We start from the raw sequence: 21,925 nt of genomic DNA, 5'->3' as shown, positions 1-21,925 counted from the left end.
AGTACATTTATCTCACCTCACATGTCTTCTGCAGTGTTTTCCACCAAGCCTGGTTGAGGTCCTATAAATGCACTCTCCGTTTACTTCCTACATGCAGGATAAAGGGGTATCTTCCTTGCCTTTTCTTTATAGCCCCCAAAGTACTTTTTTGGCCCTAGAGTCAGGATAACCTCCCTTATCTTATTCTCCAGAGTGCTGATTTCACATTCCCCCATTGATTTTGTATGTAACTGGGGTTTCCATTGTATTGGCTTACAATTAGGGCTGTCAAGCAATTAAGAAAATTAATCACGATTAATCGTGCAATTAAACAATAATAGAATACCATTTATTTAAATATTTTTGGATGTTTTCTACATTTTCAAATATATTGATTTCAATTACAACACAGAATACAAAGAGTACAGTGCTCACTTTATATTTATATTTTTTTATTACACTATTTCTTTTGTTTTTTACAGTGCAAATATTTGTATTTCAGTTCACCTAATACAAGTACTGTAGTGCAGTATCTTTATCATGAAAGTTGAACTTAGAAATGTAGAATTATGTAAAAAAAAGAAATAAATCTGCATTCAAAAATAAAACAATGTAAAACATTAGAGCCTACAAGTCCACTCAGTCCTACTTCTTTTTCAGCCAATCGCTCAGACAAACAAGTTTGTTTACATTTGCAGAAGATAATGCTGCCTGCTTCTTGTTTACAATGTCACCTGAAAGTGAGAACAGGCATTCAGATGACACTGTTGTAGCTGGCATTGCAAGATATTTACATGCCAGATGCACTAAAGATTCACATGTCCCTTGATGCTTCAACCACCATTCCAGAAGACATGCGTCCATGCTGATGATGGGTTCTGCTCAATAATGATCCAAAGCAGTGTGGAGCGACGCATGTTCATTTTCGTCATCTGAGTCAGATGCCACCAGCAGAAGGTTGATTTTCTTTTTTCATGGTTTGGGTTCTGTAATTTCTGTATCAGAGTGTTGCTCTTTTAAGACTTCTGAATGCATGCTCCACACCTCATTCCTCCCAGATTTTGGAAGGCACTTCAGATTCTTAAACCTTGGGTCGAGTGCTGTAGCGATCTTTAGAAATTTCACATTGGTATCTTCTTTGCATTTTGTCAAATTTGCAGTGAAAGTGTTTTTAAAACGAACAACATGTGCTGGGTAATCATCCGAGACAGCTATAACATGAAATACATAGCAGAATGCAGGTAAAACAGAACAAGAGACCTACAATTCTCCCACGAGGAGTTCAGTCACAAATTTAATTAATGCATTATTTTTTTAACAAGCATCATCAGCATGGACGCATGTCCCCTGGAATGATGGTTGAAGCATGAAGAGGCATATGAATCTGGCACGTAAATATCTTGCAACGCCAGCTACAACAGTGCCATGCAAATGCCTGTTCTCACTTTCAGGTGACATTGTAATTAAGAAGTGGGCGGCATTATCTCCCGGAAATGTAAACAAACTTGTTTCTCTTAGTGATTGGCTGAACAAGAAATAGGACAGAGTCGACTTGTATGCTCTAAAGTTTAATATTGTTTTGTTTTTGAGTGAAGTTTTTTTTTAATATAATTCTGCATTTGCAAGTTGCACTTTCACGATAAAGAGATTGCGCTACAGTACTTGTATGAGGTGAATCGAAAAATACTATTTCTTTTGATCATTTTTACTTGCAAATATTTGTAATAAAAATAATATAAAGTGAGCACTGTACACTTTGTATTCTGTGTTGTAATTGAAATAGGTATACACCTCTACTCCGATATAACGCGACCTGATATAACATGAATTCGGATATAACGAGGTAAAACAACGCTCTGGGGGGCAGGGCTGCTTTACCGCGTTATATCCTTAGCGGGGCTCGGGCAGTGATTTACAGGGCCTGGGGCTGCCCGCAGTGGCTGGAGCCCCGGGCTCTTTAAATCACCGCAGGAGCCCTGTCGCCGCTACCCCGGGGCTCTGGCAGCGGGGCTCAGGTGGCACTTTAAAGGGCTCGGAGCTCTGACCGCTGTGGGGCACCCCAGGCACTTTAAATCACCGTCGGAGCCCTGCCGCCGCTACCCCGATTATAATGTGGTTTCACCTATAACGCCGTAAGATTTTTTTGGCTCCCGAGGACCGCGTTGTAGAGGTGTAGAGGTGTAGTTGAAAATGTAGAAAAACATAAAAAATATTTTAATAAATGTGTATTCTATTGTTTAGCAGTGCGATAATCACGATTAATTTTTTTTGAGTTAATCGTGTGAGTTAACTGCGATTAATCGACAGCCCTCCTTACAGTGTTTAATTTGCAGGTCAACAGAGAGACAGGTGGATACACCTCTTTGTCTACTCTGCCTTGATACAGACTTAAGGATCTTATTTACAGTATAGATACGTGCCTCCTTAGCTAATATCTCCATAGATTTCATAACCATGTTAATGACCAGCTTTTGTTTAAGACCTCACATGATATTCTTTGGTGAACAAGATTGTACAGACCAAGATCAGGATATTCTTGTAACTGCCTTGCCAGTTGGCATTGAAGGGTCTAAGGGGTCATGCCTGAATCTTAGGTCCAATCTTCTGTCCACTAGAGCAGGGGGATTCCCAAATTTTTCCCTCAGCTGCAATAGGTATTGTGTCCCACTATTAGCACTTCTTGAGGAAAATGATTAATTTTAATTATTACATACATATAAAGTGTAACACTGTAAATAAACAATGTATGTTTTGTTTACATTAAAATGTAAAGGATTGTAATGATAGAAATACGTAGCAATATGCATGCAAAGAAATGCTTCAAGATCTTTCAAACCAAACAGTTTCAGTAAAACTATACTTAAAAAATATGTTGAGAGAGCAAAATGTGGTGTTCAAACAGGGAAAACACTGTGTATAAATGTACAATGTATAAAACTGAACAATAAGCAACACAACATTAACAAAATTGTTAAATAACATCATGGTGTTGATTTTTAAAACAAAATAGTTGTCCAACTTTGAACACTACATTGTTTTGATCTTTTTTTAGTGTAAAATCTGAATTTCTATGCTGTGTAAGTAAAGACCCAACCCTATTGTCTTCTAATTAGAAAATAATCAAATATTGTAATTAAAAATATAAAATAACAGCTATAACACACTGAGGCAATGGGTACTCATCCGATCCGGTAAAGGAGAATCCAGACTTCAAGTACGTGTTATCATATTTTCTTACCACTTTCTTTCTTTTTTTTTTTTGGCTGGCTCATTTTATGTCACTGTAGATGGTCCAGGACTTCCATTATCTTCGCCACCACTGCACCCTTCTCGTTTTTGAAAAATAATCGATCCGTGTCAGATTGAAATACTGCTTGCTGTTTTTTACAGTTGTAAATGGAGGACTGTGTCTATGTTGCTAGGTTACCTTGCAGTGAAATGCACCGTTGTACTCACGAGAATTAAACTTGACATATTGCAGCTTGTTTCTTTAAAACAAATAAGTTTTTTCTATACTCTGACATATACAGCTCAAAACATTACATTATTGTAGCTTTTACTTGGATTACACGAGTCACGTGGAGTTAAAAGTTTACTACGAGTTTGACTTGAGAATGCAGTAGTGCCAGCGGACCACCCGGGACTGTGTCGTGGCCCACCTTTAGGCTGCGGCCCACCGTTTGGGAGCCCCTGCAGTAGAGAACCCTTCAGTCCTGCAAAGTGTTGAGGGCCCTCAAATTTCACTGACTTCAATAGAATTTGAGGTGCTTGCAACCTCACCGCATTGGGTCTTGTGGCCCACTCCAGCAAAGCATTGACTTCAGTGGGATTCCTCCCATGCTTTACATTACATGTGTGCTTAAGTGCTCTGCGGGATTGGGGCCTAAATTAGCAGTTTTCAGTCACTATAAATCATGTTAAAGGTTAAATACTGCAGAATACTTAAATTAAATGATGTGCTTCGGTAGGAGGTGGTAGTACTCAAGCTGTATGCTTTGACAGTGTGTGGATGTTTTGGTAGCAATACGTCAAAATAAAATGAACGTCAGCTCCTTGTCTGAACTGCATTAGACAGCAGTGCTTTAAGTTGAACAAACAGCTTGAACGAGTTGAACAAGAGCTGGGCTGCCGTTTCCTACCAACGGTTACCAAATGCCTCTGTATTTATAATTTAGCCATCTGCGGTAGGGTGGAGTTCGGGGGTTGGGGAGTTACTCAGATGTCCCCTATGGACAGTCCTTCAAGGGTATCTCTGGAAAACTTCAAAGTGTGTGTTTTGAGGGAGGAAGGGAAAGGAGAAGTTTGGCCTGCACTGACGCACAGAATTCAAGGGAACTATAAGAAATAGAGCAGGCCCTTAGAGTGGTGGGCTCACTGAAGCAAATTAGCCCCAAGCATTGTTCCTTCTCTTTTACTGCTCCAAAAGGCAGCCTCAAGTGTTCTGCAGCGCCAGCCCAGTTTGGGCACTGAGCCCTCTTAAATCGAAGCTTTGCAAGGGTAGGTTGCTCCTTCCTGCTGTCGCAGTACCACTTCATTAGTGTTTGCTGATATTTCCAGGTGTTCAACAGTATGAAAGCTGCTTTTGTTATTTATAATGGAGTTTGAGTGAATTTTTGGTGCTTGGTGAAAGATTTTTGGATTGAGAGCTCTGAAGTCCTCTGAAGAGCTCAAATCCACCACAAACCATTCTCTCCCAGTAAGACCTGGGTCCATATCTGAGAGTGAGAAGTAGTTCAGTCTTCATGGTCTGGTGACAGTCAGTCATTTTAGCTTTTCTGAGAGTGCTATGAGGTGGCCAGTTGTGATCATGTATATTTGTCTACTAATGGTCAGGTGGTAACAACTTTGAGTTGCTAGTGACCTGGGCCCAAGGAGAAAAGCTCTCTATTGCATTACCAGTCTCCTGAGCCATCTGGTCCCTCACGGCTTACTTCTGACCACCCTTCTAATCCCTTTTTACTTATTTAATTGTTGCTTCAGTATGGAAATTACCCTTCTAAGCATTGTGGCTTTCATTAAGCTAATATCTCAGTGCAGTTATGTAAATACAACAGAATAAAGTAGCTTAATGGAGTTATGTAAAATGTAATATTAATTGTTAATGACTTGTGTGACAATGTGATTTGATATACTTTTCCTGTAACCCTCAATATTTAAAGTAAAACCTTCTTCCCAGACTATTATTTCATGATTTTTCCATCTTCAAATCACCAGGTACAGTAGGAGACAGAAGCTTCACTACATATCTGTGTCTCTGTTAAGAAGGGAACATGTTTTTCTCTTCCCCACCCATCTTTACTAACAGGCAGTATCCTTTAGCATCCAAGAGTCTTAGCAAAAGCTTTCATATTGTAAACTTTCCATGTTTTGTGGACATGATCAGGATTCCCATGTGCAGCATTTCCAATTCTACTTCTTCGCTCTTTGGATTGCAGCCCAAGTTCTGTGTTGGGTGAGGCCATAAGTCTGGATTGGAAGCTGGGAGGGGAAAGACTGCATTCCATTACACCTGTGGCTCTGAGACGTTCCAATTTCCAACGACTTTTTATATTTGTTATTTTTTCCAGCATGGTATAGATATTGTCATTCAGTGTTTCCCTGCCCTCTGGACTCTACTGTGCTGGTTTTTGGGCAGTGATGACTCTGTGCTGTTAAAATACTTAACTTTATACAATACCTTTCCTGCCCAGGGGATCCCTTCACCTACCACTGGAATGCTGCTACATATGTTGCAAAACCTGTAATAGGACATACTGTGCCACCACACAGAATGAAGTAAAGAAAAACCCGTATCCCCTAACAACTACCATGGGAATTTCAATAGAACGTAATTACCTAAATGAGAATTTGGTCAGGACACCAGATTAACACTTCTTTTTTGTGAGGAGTGCCAAGGGATTCTTAATGGCCAGAAATATTCAGGATCTCAGCAGGGTTCAGTGAGCGTCATGCTGAGGCACTGGTTTCTATAATCATTGAGGGATGCATATTACCTAGTTAGTTCCCTTATCATTTCCTGCAGCACCTTGGGTTTTCGTTAGAGGCTTCCTATGCAAGTACTGAGCGGCCTGGCTGAAGACCGAGATCGAATACCACAAACTGCGGTTAAGACATCTACCTGCAAACATACCATGAGATCTTTTAATTCGCACAAATGGTCACGGCCTGGGTGCTATCCCTTCTGAAAGAAGGCAAGTTTTAAAAACACAGAATCAATTAAAATGATAGGAAAGAGACCAACCTTCTGGCTATTGTAGTGGAGGGAGGGGGTGAAAACTTCGATTGCTGCTGCTTTGAAGAGTGACAAATGCTTTTCAGGGTTCATCTCAGGCTGTGTGATGGTGCCAAGAATCCGTAGCACTGACCTGTTTTAGAGGTCTAAATAGCCACTCAGAGTAACTTTGATGTGCTTTCCAGTGGGGAGGAAACACCAATACACTAGATTAGTTCTGAGGCAAGTATCTCAGTGGTTTGAGCATTGGCCTACTAAACCCAGGGTTGTGAGTTCAGTCCTTGAGGGGGCCATTTAGGGGTCTGGGGCAAATATTGGGGATTGGTCCTGATTTGAGCAGGGGGGTTGGACTAGATGACCTTCTGAGGTCCCTTCCAGCTGTGATGTTCTATGATTCTGTGTGAGAAATGCTTAGAAGACTGGCAGTAAATGAGATGGGAGAGATCTGGCCATGGGAAAGGCAGAGAGGTAAAGTGGACGGAGTTGGAATACAAGAAAAGAGAGGAGTGGGGATACAAACGAGATAGGGTTCATACCATCAGAAACTGCAACTCTCAATCCCAGATCCACTTCCAGGCCGACAAGAAAGTTCCCAGCACAAAGGTCGCTTTAGATTTAAAACAAACAAACAAAAATGCAATTAGCAAGATCAAAAGAAAAGGTGCTAACATGACCCCTGCACTGAATTTTAACACCCCTTTTTTTTTTTAAATCACTGATGGAACCCTTCACCCAATTGGATACAGTTCTGACGTGAAATCCTGTGAATACTGCTAGGTAAAGGGCATGAAACCACTAGCTTTGAAAGTGGAATGGAGTGAGAGCTGGGGATACTTCTCCATGCCATTATCTTTATTAGAGGTGTACTTGAAATGGTGCTGATGTCCTCTCCCTATGCATGAGGCAGATGAGCAGCAGGTCTGCGCTGTGTGGGAAGTCAGAGCAGAGCGCTCCCTCCAGATGGATTGGAAGTACTGATGTCTTAATAGGGATAAGAATGGTAAGAGAACTAAATCGGAGCTGCTCTTCCCTAACTGAAATGTACATCATAATCTTGGCAGAACGTAATGAAGGAAAGGAGAGATTTGCCAAGTTGCCTGCTTTGCCTGAAAGTTCACTGTTTCTTTGGGGGCTTGGGAGATCAGTTCTCTATTTCTTTTTCCTTCTCTGCTAAGTCCAGAAAGGAATGTATCAGTGAGGAAACTTCATGAGAGAGAAGCATGGACTGAGCATAGCGTGGGGAGCCAGATTGTAAAACCATTGGGACAGGGATTGTTTTTTGTTTTGTCTGTACAACACCTAGCACAATGGGGACCTGGCCCATGATTGGGGCCCCTAGCTGTTGCGGCCATACAAATAATAAACTCCTACCTTCTGATCCAAGCTCTATCACATCTTCCCTCTGTGGGCTTGAGAAATCTCTCTGCCCACGAAAGCTTATGCCCAAATAAATTTGTTAGTCTCTAAGGTGCCACAAGGACTCCTCGTTGTTTTTGCTGATACAGACTAACACGCCTACAACTCTGAAACCTCGCTGCCTCAGTTTCTCCTTTTGTAAAATGCTAGTAGCATCTACCGAACTCACAGAGATGTCCTGGGGATGGATTGATTATTTTTGTAAGGCACTTTGAAGATATCTAGCTTCATGGAGTGGGAAGAGGGGAATTCCAAAAGAATGGTAACTATGGAAGAATTGCTGTACCAGATCATTCAGAGGACTTTGCTATAATCCTTGGTGTTGGACAGTTATGAACTAAACAGATTAGAGGGGAAATTTCTTCCTCCTCCAGCCAGTGGGTGGCCTCTGCTTTATCATGCACTTATACATGATAAAAATGTACGTTCCTATAAAGGTGTAATCCTCTTTTGGAAGCTTACTTTGAACCTCTTGTATTCTTTAACTATTTGAAAAAGTTTCAAATACTGCATACAAGTTTTGCCAAGTGTATTAAAAATTGTACATGCTGTACAGTCACCGAACAACCCTTGTTTTAAAAACAGTAAGTATATTAGAAATGCTGTGGTGGGTATGGTTATGAATGGGGTAAAGGTGGTGGAAAAGAGTGAGCACAGACAAAGGGGTCGGTATGTGCCCAAGAGAGAATGTGTGGGTATGTTCATTAGCCTGGGTGACATCTTGTCTAGGTAACATGTAATGCTGTCATAATCTGTTGTCTTCTTTCTGGAAAACACGATGATGCACAATTTCCGAGAACTTTTAAACCTGCAATACATCTTCAGTCCCTTCCTGTGTGCAGCATGCTCCCCATTTGTGAGAATGAACCTCATCCACATAACCAATAGTGAGACTTCCATCTGGTGTAGTTGTTTACACTGGTGGAAAGTGAGTGTAAAACAGTACCACTGGCATGAATGGAGAATTTGATTTGGTTGCATTTTACCACCATTTTGCACACATGTAAATGACTATAAAAGTGCAAGGCAGTGGAAAATTGGGCTACCCTCTTCAGATTATACATTTTCAATTAATAATTTTTGTGTCATGTTAAGACTCCAAGATTTCCACCGTGTTATGGTTAGAAATTTGCTAACTGCAGTTGTCAGCATACGCCTTTTGAACAGGTAAAACCCTAATCCTGTACTATATGCTCAAGCGTCCCTTATCTGACCAAATCTGTCAGTGTATGTGTTCTGGGGTGAGACATTTGATTCCAATGGGTGTGAGAGCCTTTCAAGAGACACCAAAGGTATAATAAATAATATGCAATTAATATTTAAATACATGAGGCCAGTAAAAAATAAAGTACCAAATCTCTGTACAAACTGGCATAACCTAATTTACAAACCCTTCCTGCATAAAAGGTAGATTTCATTTTTAGTCTTTCTTTCCCCCCCAACATTCTGTCTCTTAATCCCCAACCCCCGTGCTCTGTTCTGGTCCCCCTGAAGGATTGCCACCTATCCAAAATTTACACGATTATCCTGATTTAATAAGGTTTACCCACACCCTGCTGTTGTGTTTAAACATGACTTGTCCTTATTTACAGTGTCTGCAAAGGTATGTTTAACATCGTGTTAACATTACTCCTTCTGGTCGAAGCTTAACACAACCTAGCTTGCTAGTGAAGATGAGTCGACTGGTGTGCTTTAGATCTTGCAAGTAGGGTAGCAGACAGTTCAGGGCTGTTGCAGTGTTTTTCATGATGCAACAAGATCATCCTTCATGGGATACTGCAGAATGGGGTAACCTTCCCAGAAGTCTGGAACACCATTCATAGTGTAGACCAGTGATGGCACATGACCATCATTTTTCAAAGTATTACAGAAGTGCACGGTGACAGAATGACTTGGATTAGAAATCTCAGCATGGATCCTTGTTGGTTAGGAACTGCTCCTTCACCAGCTTGCCCCATTACGGGTGAGTGCCCATGATTGATTTTTTTTTTCTGTGGGTCAATGGCCGGTGACAGAAAAAAGGTTTCCCACCCTAGACCCTGCACCCCCTGCCGGAGCCCTCATTCCCCACCATGCCCCCACCTCCTGCCCCAGCCCGATCCCCCTCCTGCCCCCTCAGTCCCAGCCCAGAGCATCCTCCTGCACCCCAAACCCCTCATCCCCAGCTCCACCCCAGTCTGCACCCCCAGCCAGAGCCCTCACACTGCCCCTGCTCCCCCAACACACTGCCCCAGCCTTGAGCCCCCTCCCACACCCTGAACCCCTAATTTCTAGCCCCACCCCTGAACCCGCACCCCCAGCCCAGAGCCCATACCTCCTCCCACACCCCAATCCCCTGCCTCAGCCCGGAGCCCCCTCCCATACTCCAAACCCCTCGGCTGCACCCCCCAGCCCGGAGCCCCCTCCTGCACCCCAGACCCCTCACCCCCTCCCACACCGCAGCCTCCTGCGGCCTTGGAGGAGGGGCGGGACAAAGGTGTTCAGTTTTGTGTAGAAAGTTGGCAACCCTTCTATGCAATAATCATCGCATTGATGCTTTAGGTCAATGTTTGAAGGGTAAGATTGGGGAGTGGAGGGGAGGTTGTTTGTCTGACCATAACCCATCGGTCAGGGTGTGTTAAGCGTTCTGGTCTGTGCCAGATCCACAGAGTAAATCTGTTTACAGCCCTGTTACAGGGCCTGGCTCTCTAGCTCAGACTATAGCCATTTGTGATTGTAGCTCTGGAGGTCCTTGGTTCAATCCCCAGCATCGGTCAAGCCGGCAGTTGGCGATTAATAGGATGTACATAATTAGGGAATGCTAATGCAACCCACGGAGGAACCTGGATGTGTGGGGTCATTGTACATTCCCGGCTATTGCGTGGGAATCTCTTGTTTATAGAGCCCTGTGACTACCACGCAAGAACGTAAGTCGTTGTTGTTGTAGAAAAATGAACGTCGCTGGGGCCTTTCGTCCATTCATCTTCTATGGATTGGGCTGGCAGTGGGGCAGCCCCCAATAGAAAATGCAGGGGCGGTTGATCAGGCTGGGGAACAGGGGCAGGGAAGGGTAAAAAGGGCCCCCAGGCTGGGTCCTGAGGACTCCAAGGGTGAGCCCTGGGTGGGCAGTTAGAGTAGTGGAGCAGATGGGGGGGGGGAGCAGGGGCTGGGGGGGGGGGGGGGTGGGGCACTGAGGCAGGGTCACGAGGGGTTAGGGTCGCTGGGGTTGGGGGCGAGGAGGAGGGAGGCAGCAACTGGCTTTGAGACTATTCCCCTGGGTGGGAAGGGACTAGGGAGCCGACACCCACTGCGCCTGCGCAGTGACTGGGGCAGCGGCTGTTGCTCCTCCTCCCATCCCTCCCCTTCCACAAGGGGCCGAGGAACGTTTCAGAACTTCGACGATTTTCGTCAGTTTCCGGAATAGACGGGCGTCCTCCTCCGGGTGTTCCCTCCTTCGGTATTTTCCGTCAAAGCTTCGGCTACTTCCGTACGGCCTCGGCTAGTGTCGTGAATTTCCGTCTACACTTCGGTAATTTCCGCTCCTCGAGCGGAAATGGCCGAAGACGTGTGTGATCCTGCGGTTTAGGGGAGGAGGAGGAGACCGGCCGGCTTCTTGGAACAAACCAAGTGTGCCTGGACCGGGGGGGGGGGGGGGGGGCGAACGGAGGGAGGAGAAGAAGGCAGCAGCTCGGGCCCCCCCCCCCCCGGCCCGAGGACGGCGGCGGGGTGAAGCCCGGGACAGCGCCTCCCTGAGGAGGGCTGAGTGAAGGTGCAGGAGGTAGGAAGGATCGTACCATGTACTGGGGAGGGGGGAGGCATGGGGTGGAAAGTGACTCTGTCCTGTTAATCTCGGATAGGAGCAGATGGCGATGGGGGGAACCTGAGGGGCCAATGGGGGGCAGCCAAGAGCTTGGAGATGGGTTGTCCGCCGCCGCCGAGTGGTACAGTCTTGGGGGTGGGGGCGTCCGAGGGCGGGGCAGCACCAGGGCCCCGCTGCGGGGCAAGGACTCTGACTGGGGGTGGACCCGGGTTCAGGGCCAGGGGCTCTGATGTGGGGGCGTGTGAAAGACCCTGATGGGGGAGGGACACGGGTGTGGGTGTTTGTATTGGGGTCAGGGACCCTTACAGGGGAAGGGCATGTGTGGATTTGTGTGTGGGGGGAGGAGGGTCAGGGACCCTGAAGGGGGGGGGGGTGGGGGGGGGGGGGGGGTAATCAGGGTTAGGGAGCCTGATGGACGGGGAGGTGTATTGGGCGTGTGTATGTGTGAGGATCAGGGTCAGTAACCACTGACAGGGGGGCATGTGTATGTGTGTGTGGCGGTGGGGGAGGGGTTCAGGCCCTCATGGGTAGGAGCTGTAGTAGTACCAAGGACCTTCGTATGTGGGAGGAGAGGCAGTACTGGGCCTGGGGAACCCAATAGGGATGGGGGTCCTGCATCAGAACTAGTTGGCGAGTCCTGCTGTGGAAGGGTTGGGGGCTTTGCCAGCGCTCAGGGTTCTGATGGGTGTGGGGTTGAGGAGGTGGGTGGACCAGGACTGTGATGCGCTTCAGGCCTTCTGTGTTTTATGTCTCCCAAGTAGATCATCTCCCTGTGTGCTGAACTCAGTTATGCAGTGCACTGGTTTCTGCTGGATGACGCTCAGGTTCCTAGCCTTTGATCCTTTTACTGGTGCATCCAGCTTTTGTGACTGGTACTCATAGGCATCTCCCTGTTACTTGTATAGATTTATTTTTAAATAAAAAAAATGTGCCTATAAGAAGATAGGAACGTAGGTATTGCCAGACTGGTTCAGACCTGAGATCTATGTAGTGCAGTATTCTGTCTGACTGAGGCCAGTGCCAGCTGTTGCAGAGGAAGGCATTGTTAACCTCCAGTGGGGTATATGTGGGATAATCTACCCCCTGCATTAGGTTATATCCTGATCTCTGATAAGAGATTGGTTTAAGACCTAAAACATGAGGTTTAATATTCCTTCCAGAGTTTTTGTTAGCAATAACATTTATAACTCTGGATAGTCATATTCTTGTTATCCATCTAACTGTCCAATCTTTCGCTGAAACTTGCTAAATTCTTTGTCTCGTCTATTTCCTGTTTCAGTAAGTTTCACAGTCTAATAAGAACATAAGAATGGCCGTCCTGGGTTAGACCAAAGGTCCATCTAGCCCAGTATCCTGTCTATGACAGTGGCCAATGCCAGGTGCCCCAAAGGGAGTGAACCTAACAGGTAATGATCAAGTGATGTCTCTCCTGCCATCCAACTCACCCTCTGGGTACATCTACACTACAGCGGGGAGTCGATTTAAGATACGAAAATTCAGCTACGTGAATAGCGTAGCTGAATTCGACGTATCGCAGCCAACTTACCCCACTGTGAGGACGGCGGCAAAATCGACCTCTGCGGCTTTCTGTCGACGGTGCTTACTCCCACCTCCGCTGGTGGAGTAAGAGCGTTGATTCAGGGATCGATTGTCGCGTCCCGATGGGACGCGATAAATCGATCCCTGAGAGGTCGATTTCTACCCGCCGATTCAGGCGGTTAGTGTAGACCTAGCCTCTGACAAACAGAGGCTAGGGACACCATTCCTTACCCATCCTGGCTAATAGCCATTAATGGACTTAACCTCCATGAATGTATCCAGTTCTCTTTTAAATGCTGTTCTAGTCCTAGCCTTCACAACCTCCTCAGGTAATAACCTGTTATGAAAAAGTATTTCCTTTTATTGGTATTGAATGTCCCCTTGTTCTTGTGTTATGAGACTGGAAGCATAAAAGCTCCTGATCTACCTTCTCTAGACCATTTGTTATTTTATATGCTTTTTAGCATATCCTGTCGCACATCTCCTGTCTAAAGTACGTAATCCCAATCTTTTCAGTTTCTCTTCATAGGTGAATTTGTCCATCCTCCTAATCCTTCTCCCTATACAAGGACTTCAGGAAATTGCATACTTCATATTATAACATAATACCACCAGTAGTCTTGACTTAATCCATTAATTTTACCGGTGCAGTGCTCGTGTGTTGCTGCTGGCTAGTTACTCTGGCCCTAACCAACCATGGCAACTCAGATGCCTGCATAGTTGAATAGTAGGAGTTAGAAACTGGATCTTCCTCAAGGTCTCGGTTGGGGAAATTGGTACTATTGGGGGAACTGCTAGCCAAGGTATGTCATCATGGAACACCGAGACCAGGCCAAACAGAAGGAGCAAAACCATACCATCCAGAACTGCTTGTTTCTCTAAAATTATGATTGGAAACAACAACAACAAAAAGTGTCTTGTTTTTGTGTATGCTAAAATTCAAAGGCCTGGTTAGTGCCCTCTGATTCTTTTTAAACATTGTCTGGTACAGTATGTACTTACATATCTCAATAAGGTATCTCAGCTCTAAAATTTCCTTTTTGGGTAAATCGTGTGTGTGTGTGTGTGTGTCTGTCTATATATAAAGAGATCTAAATAACTTGCTATCCTGCATTGCTCCCATTTAAAAAAAATCTGTTTTAAGGACCTGATCTTGTAAACCTGTACACACACATGAAAAAGGATGTTTGTGTAAGCATTTACAAGACTGAGGCCTGAGACAGAATCATCACCAATATATTTTGTTTGGTTTGTGGATTTGTGTTGCAAGTCTCTTTAAGACTGTCAGGTGCTCAGGGCAGGGGCCGTGGTTTTTATACACTGTCAGTGTTTACCCAATAATGAATAATCATAGGCTATTTTCCCTATTGGGTAAAATCAATGTTAAATGAATGAGTCTTAACTATTGTGATACGCAAAGGCACAAAAATGGGGCTGTTGTATTTAGAAAGTATTTGTGAGTGGGAGTAGTGGTTAATTTATCTTGGTATTAAATCTGCTGGAGGAGGACATTTAGAGTGCCCCTCTTTTTTTTTTTTTTTAACACGGAGTTTGACAGTCCCATCACTACATGCAGCTTTATCAGTATTCAGTTAAGGCTCTGCTGTGTCTCTCCTCTTCTGTTTTTCACGCCAACAGCTAGAGTTCACATCAGTTCAGCTCAGTGTTAGAGAGCCTGGAACTGGGGTAATTGACTGCCTTGAGTTCAGCAGAGAACAGCCAAATTCTTCTGGCAGCTGAACTATTGTGCAAGACGGTCCTTGATTTGAACTTCTCAATAACTCATTGCAAAAGAGAGGTTCAAAATAATTTTCCGAAACAGCCTAATTTTGGGAGTGGGAGAATGTTAACAATTTGATGTTTTGCATGTGGGAGTCTGTGTCATAGAGGTGGAGTGGAAGAACCAAATGCACAAGCTAAGGGAAAACAGAATGATCTGTTCAGTTGTCATGACCCACAGGGCTCATTCTCACAACAAAAAATAAAATGGAATGGGTGTTTTTTGAGCTACTAAAATGGGGTGGGGAAGAGTAGGAATGTTTGCTATTGCTAGAATTCTTTTAAGTATGGCTCTCCAGGACAGTGAAGACAATAAATTGTATGTTGGGCAAGGAGGCCTTTGCTTGGCAAGCTCTAAGGGCAGCAGCAGCAGGGTGGGTGGAAATGTAGTTCAGGGACCATGCTACCTCCCACCCTGACCTGACCCTTTCAGGCTCAGGGAACCAGTGATATCATCGGACTCTGCATTTCACAACTTTAAGCCTTTTACTCTTTGCTAATTGGCTGTTTGTCCCTTTTCCAGATGCTCACTTCTGCCAGTCTCATTCTATTCTATATAGATTCTTATACCATGGTTATCATTGTAGTGTTTGAGCCCTGTCTCCTTGCTTTTGGTGCCCACCACCATCTTTCTGCATTCCCTTACTCTTAGTAACTCAGTGTGCTCATGCCATTCCCCCTTTCCCTACTGCTGCCCCCAGTTAATAAACAAAACATGTAACTAACAAACAAGTGCCAATCATCAATGTGATTTTGTTTTTTATCTATGTGTCGGTCCCTCACCTTTGAGCCTTCCTATGCCTATTTAGATTGTAATCTGTTTGGGGCAGGGACTGTCTTTTTTCCAATAAGAACATAGGAAAGACCATATGGGGTCAGACCAAAGGTCCATCTAGCCCAGTGTACTATCTTCCAACAGTGGCAAATGCCAGGTGCTTCAGAGGGAATGAACAGAACAGGTAATCATCAAGTTATCCTTCCCCTATCGCCCATTCCCAGCTTCTGGCAAACAGAGACTAGGGACACCATCCCTTCCCATCCTGGGTAATAGCCATTGGTGGATCTATCCAGTGGCTCGGTAATAGCCACTGGTGGACCTTGTTACAGTCTTGGCCCTTCACAACATCCTCTGGCAAAGAGTTCCACAGGTTGACTGTGCGTTGTATGAAGAAATACTTCCTTTTGGTTGTTTTAAACCTGCTGCCTATTAATTTCATGTGGTGACCCCTAGTTCTTGTGTTATGAGGAGTAAATAACACTTACTTTTCTCCACATCAGCCATGATTTTATAGACCTCTATCATCTCCCCCCTTAGTCGTCTCTTTTTCCAAGCTGAAAAGTCTCACTCTCATTACTCTCTCCTCATATGGAAGCAGTTCCATACTGCTAATCATTTTTGTTGCCCTTTTCTGAACCTTTTCCAATTCGAATATATCTTTTTTGAGATGGGCGACCAGATCTGCATGCAGTATTCTAGATGTGGGCGTACCATGGATTTATATAGAGGCAATATGATATTTTCTGTCTTATTATCTATCCCTTTCCCAATGATTCCCAACATTGTTTGCTTTTTTGACTGCTGCTGCATATTGAGTGGATGTTTTCAGAGAACTATCCACAATGACTCCAAGATCTCTTTCTTGAGTGGTAACAACTAATTTAGACCCCATCATTTTATATGTACAGTTGGGATGGTGCATTACTTTGCATTTTTTAACATTTGAATTTCATCTGCCATTTTGTTGCCCCCTCACCCAGTTTTGTGATATCCCTTTGTAACTCTTTGCAGTCTGCTTTGGACTTAACTAGTATGAGTGGTTTTGTATCATCTGCAAAATTTGCCACCTCACTGTTCACCCTTATTTCCAGATTATTTATGAATATGTTGAATAGTACTGGTCTTAGTACTGACCCCTGGGCGACACCAGTATTTACCTCTCTCCATTCTGAAAACTAACCATTTATTCCTACCCTTTGTTTCCTATCTTTTAACCAGTTACTGATACAGTAGAGGACCTTCCTTCTTATCCCATGACAGCTTACTTTGCTTAAGAGCTTTTGGGGAGGGACCCTGCAAAGGCTTTCTGAAAATCTAAGCACACTATGTCCACTGGATCACCCTTGTCCACATGCTTGTTGACCCCTCAAAGAATTCTAGTAGATGTGTTTGGACAGATCCTTAAAGGATGGGGTCCTGATCCGGGTTGGAGTCTTTGGATGCTACTGTGATGTAAATGAATTGTAGGCCAGCTGCATGTAATTTGCTTTCTGGGTATATTTTACACTTCCTTATTTCACTGGGAAAGCAACATACATGCATGCCCACATGATGGCCTTTATAAATGGTGAAGAGCACAAAGTGTTTAGTTGTGATTTTTACAGTGCTGTTTCATGGTGGTTGCCATGATTGAGTTTGGCTTTTGCAGCTCAGCTTCACGCTGCTGCTTGTTACACAAATGAGTCAGATGTTGTCTGGAGAACAGGTGCAAAGCCATTGAGTTCTGGGGTTTGTTAGGATGGGTAAAAGCAGTGCCACGTACAGCTCTGCTGCTTCCAGATAATCAATCCCCAAACTGTGTAGGAATAAAAAGCGCTGAGTGCTGGCTGACCCGGTAAATAGATGTTATTTCACAGCAGACACAGGGCCAGTTGTGAAGTGCAAATTGAAATCCCATTTTTGATAAATCGTTGCTATTAGTTAATTGAAGTCTGTTACCAGCCAGAGAGGTTTAGTGGCCTGACTAATCTATTGCAAATGGATTTACCTCTGAAAATGTTGAAGGGATATTGAGTAGTTTAAGCCTAAGCTTTGACTTGTTTTCAAATTGCTGTAATTTTGTAGGGAATGTCTTATAAATTCCAATATTTAAATTTTTTAAAATCCAACACTTAGTGGAGAAGGTGTTTAAAATAGCCAGTATTTATGCAATACCTACATAGAATGTGTTGTGCTCCCTCTGCTGGCTTTTGCAGCTAACTGTAGATAACCAGCAATCCCAATTCTCAGAGGTGTATTGACATGATTAATAAGTCCACAAAGTGAAACTGATGCCTCTCTCTTATTGGTTAAAGCTGAGTGAAATACAGTGTTTCCCTGCTCCTTACAACTGTCAAGAAAGCAGCATTGCTAGTCAGTTGTGGCCCTTTGGTCTTCCATGGAACAATTATACAGTATTTCATAAAAAGTAGAGAGATTTTATTCTCAACTGTCTGTTTCACATATGTCCCCAGAACCCTTCCTGGTGGTTTTGGTCTTGGATGTGCTAGCAGTACAGGTAGCCTGCAGTTCATTTCAAAATACATGTATCATTTTGTTTCCTTGGGCTTGTCTACCCTACCGCACGGGGTCGATCTAAGGTACGCAACTTCAGCTACGTGAATAGCGTAGCTGAAGTTGACGTACTTAGATCTACTTACCACGGTGTCTTCACTGCAGTAAGTCGACAGCTGACACTCTCCCATTGACTCTGCTTGCGCTCCTCGTTCTGGTGGAGTACCAGAGTTGACAGGAGAGTGTTCAGTGGTCGATTTATCGCGTCTATACAAGACGCGATAAATCGACCTCCGCTGGATCGATCGCTCCCCGCCGATCCAACAGGAAGTGTAGACAAGCCCCTCAGGTGCTTGCTCTGACCTGATACTGTAGGACAGACTCTCTTCTCATTGTGTATTTGCCTGTCTATGTGCTCTATCAGTTGATTTATGCCATTTGGAAGTTATGTAGTCTTCTCAAACGTATTCCAATAAAACCATCATCTATTAGTCAATTTTTAGGAAAGTTATCTCGACCAAAATGTCCAAAAGTGCGCTCTAAACTTGGGTGCCCAATTTGCGAGACCTGGGCCTGATTTTAAGAAGCGTTGAGCATCCACAAGTCATAGTCAAATTGGTGAAAGATACAGAGTTGGTACTGTGCTTTGCGGACTGGAGCCCTCTGATTTAGTGCAGAATAAAAACAGTGTGAGTAATGGCAACTCTAGCTTCCATCGCACTTTCTCATTCGTATGCCCCAGTTATGAACTGGAAGAGACACACCCATGCGTCGGAAGTACCACCAGTGGAATGAAACAGAGCACAAGAGAGGCTTTTGGTGTATGTTACTCCTGGGGGAATTCTGTACCAAAAAATCTGCACACAGTATTTTAAAATTCTGCATATTTTACTTGTCAAAATAACACAATATACTCACTCCAGTTTCAATTATTTTGGTAATTGATTTCAAAATACCTGTCAACAAGTATGTCAACAATACAGACAACAGCAAAAAAGAATCCCCCAGGAGTAGAGAGTTCAAGGAACCCCTACAACAACCCAGTTTCAGATGGGGGGTACTGGAGGGGGCTGTGTGGGGCCCCCAGAGCACAGACACCTGTACTCCCATCCCCCCCAGAGCCCAGCTGTGGGGCACTCCCCAGCCCAGACCCCAGCATCCTCCTTCCTTACAGAGCCCAGCCATGGGGCACCCCCATCACCACAGAGCACAGCCGTGGAGCAGCCCGCAGCCCAAACACCAGCACCTTTTACTTCCCCCAATTTCTTTACTGTCCCGCGAGGGGACATGATATGATGCGGCCTTGCCCTTACTTACCCTTTCACAGAGCTGGCTGGGTCTCCCAGACCCTCTTTCCTTCCTGGGAGAATGAGGATCAAAGACCGTGCAGCCTCGAGCCCAGCCAGGATGGGTGCTCCGCTCACTGTGAACTGGGTTATGCAGAGTCCAGCGGCCCCTTTTTACCCTTCTCTCTTTTTTGTTGACCTTGCAGACACTGGGGGGGTGAGGGGGAGAGTGCCCTTTGGGCCTGGTAGAATTGCAGAGCTATTGCATGTGGGTATTTAATTACTATCTGTATACTTATTTGGTGGGAACTGATATTGGGCATCTCTGCTGTCTTACATATTGAGTGCAATATGCACTATGAGGGAGTGGAATGGAAACTGCTGACTAGCAGGTGAACTCCGGAAAATGTTAGCTAACACAAAAAATGAACCTTATAGCCTAAATCTACTAAGACAGCCAGTAAACTGATGGAGCTTGAGAGCTAAGAGTCCTCCTTAAAGCATATAGAGAGTTGTTGACGTCAAAGCGCTGATGTTTTCGTGTCCATCTGCTGAAAGTAGGTGACAGGCATTGCAATTTCCTGCAGTATTCTTGGAAAGCCGTATTGAAGTTAAGTTTAAGTATCTTTGGAGTCCATTGTATTAAATGCAAATGTTATGTATTATTGTGAGCCTGGATGATCAAAGGACTGTACTGAACAATATTGCAGACAATATGTGGGACAATATGTGTATAGTGGATTTCCTGGGGAATCTATGGGAGGAGGTGACTGCAAATTCCCGACCCCTGGTTATGCAAAACCCCAGCCTTTTGAAGCTACACTCTGAGGAGGGGACCATTGTCTGCTGATTATCTGTTTGGGGAATCTGAAGATCAAAGGCACAACATGTAATAAAGGAAAGACTTGGGTGCTAGTTATGATCTGAGGCTATTACGAACTTATAACCACAGAAAAACCTTTAGGTGGGGTATGAAAGACTGACTCCTATTGGAGCCCTTGTTGGAGTTGGGATGATCTCTGGTAAGCTTATTAGTGTGCGTGTAGGTTCTTTTATCACCGTTAATGTGTTTTCTCTGTAATGCTTTGGCCTTAAGAATAAATGTGCTTGCTTATAAAGAGCTATGTGGTAACTTATAACTGCTGGTAATTACAGCTGTGTATAGCCTTCAAAGAGAATGCAAAGTGCAGACAACGGCCTGGTTGGGCATTCTGGTTTGCTGGGAATATCATAGTGTAAGCAGGGAACTGTGCTGCTTGGAAAAACCCTGGTCAGGACAGAAAAGAGAGACGTGTCTCTCTACCCAGGAGAGGTGATGATTGAGAAGCCTGGAGTGGGACTACAGAGGGGCAATACTTGTGCAGTTGTCTTGAACTATGATGGTAGGTTCTTACCACTCTCTCTAGGCTGATATAGAAGTAATTGACAGGTAAGAATGTACTCTTGCCCAGTTTCTGCAAAAAAATGTAACACCGGTTTGAACACTGGAGTTGTTCATGGTTCCCACTTTGAGGAATAGGGTGGCCAGCATAATGGTGCAGTGCAGTAGAGGGAGCCAATTGACTGGGAAGGCTGATTCCCAGAATGCAGTAATGTGCTATAGTGAACTGGGCCAACATTATTTTCCAATATTAATGAAGATAGTGGTCCCCTGTGCAGCCACGAAAAACGCCATCTATTATTTAGGACAAGTAGTTATTTCTTTCCTTAGGCACCTCTTCTGGCAAGCCTTGGAAGCTTGTAAACGCATCTCCCCCTCACAACTTGTGTATCTGAATCTTAATGCAGGGATTGAGGATGATCCAGCTATCGGAAAACCAGCCAGAGAGAATGGCAACTTTCCAGTGTAAATCATTACTGGGGTAGCTGACAATTGGCTTTTCATAAACCTTCTCCCAATAGTTCCCAACAGTTCATCAAGAAACAACAACAAACGTGGAAGAAAATAAGAATGGCCTGCCAGGTGATGCACAAAAGAAATCGTAGTTTATCAAATAGGACCAGTGAGGTAATAAAATGGATGATGAGGAGGAACAAACTAGGGGACAGTGTGTAGGAATGTTGTCTAGTGGTTAAGGTGGGCACTAGGATTTAACATGCTCAAATACTATTTCTGTCTGTCACTGGCATTCTGTGTAACCTTTGGCAAGTTGTCTGAAAATTCTGCTTCTGATGAATGTGTAAAGGGGGTATCATGCCAAATCAGATGTCAAGAATTATAACATTCAAAATCCAGTTGGAGAACACTTCAACCTCCCTGGTCACTCAATTACAGACCTGAAAGTCTCAATATTACAACAACAAAACTTCAAAAACAGACTCCAACGAGAGACTGCTGAATTGGAATTAATTTGCAAACTGGATACCATTAAATTAGGCTTGAATAAAGACTGGGAGTGGATGGGTCATTACACAAAATAAAGCTATTTCCCCATGTTTATTTTTCCCCCCTACTGCTCCTCACACCTTCTTGTCAACTGCTGGAAATGGGCCATTTTGATTACCACTACAAAAAGTTTTTTTCCCTCTCCTGCTGGTAATAGCTCACCTTAACAGATCACTCTTGTTATAGTGTGAATGGTAACACCCATTGTTTCATGTTCTGTGTGTGTGTGTGTGTGTAT

General features: G+C 44.1%; 1 protein-coding gene across 5 annotated transcripts in view; it reads left to right on the top strand.

Annotated features, from left to right (window-relative positions):
* Nucleotides 1-21,925, top strand: part of EXTL3 (exostosin like glycosyltransferase 3) — a 226,817-nt gene that overhangs the window by 18,501 nt on the left and 186,391 nt on the right. The window contains exon 1 of one of the 5 annotated variants that reach the window (XM_034766743.1): nt 11,305-11,384. The exons of 3 other annotated variants lie outside the window; for them this stretch is intronic. The gene's annotated coding sequence lies outside the window, so the exon portion shown is untranslated. Of the gene's footprint in view, nt 1-11,304; nt 11,385-21,925 lie in introns of those variants that run through there. One more of the 5 variants, XM_034766742.1, reaches the window with a different exon arrangement.

This window comes from Trachemys scripta, chromosome 3 (assembly GCF_013100865.1).
Source record: "Trachemys scripta elegans isolate TJP31775 chromosome 3, CAS_Tse_1.0, whole genome shotgun sequence".
NCBI classification, from domain to species: Eukaryota; Metazoa; Chordata; order Testudines; family Emydidae; genus Trachemys; species Trachemys scripta.
This window is presented reverse-complemented; position numbering and strand designations above follow the sequence as displayed.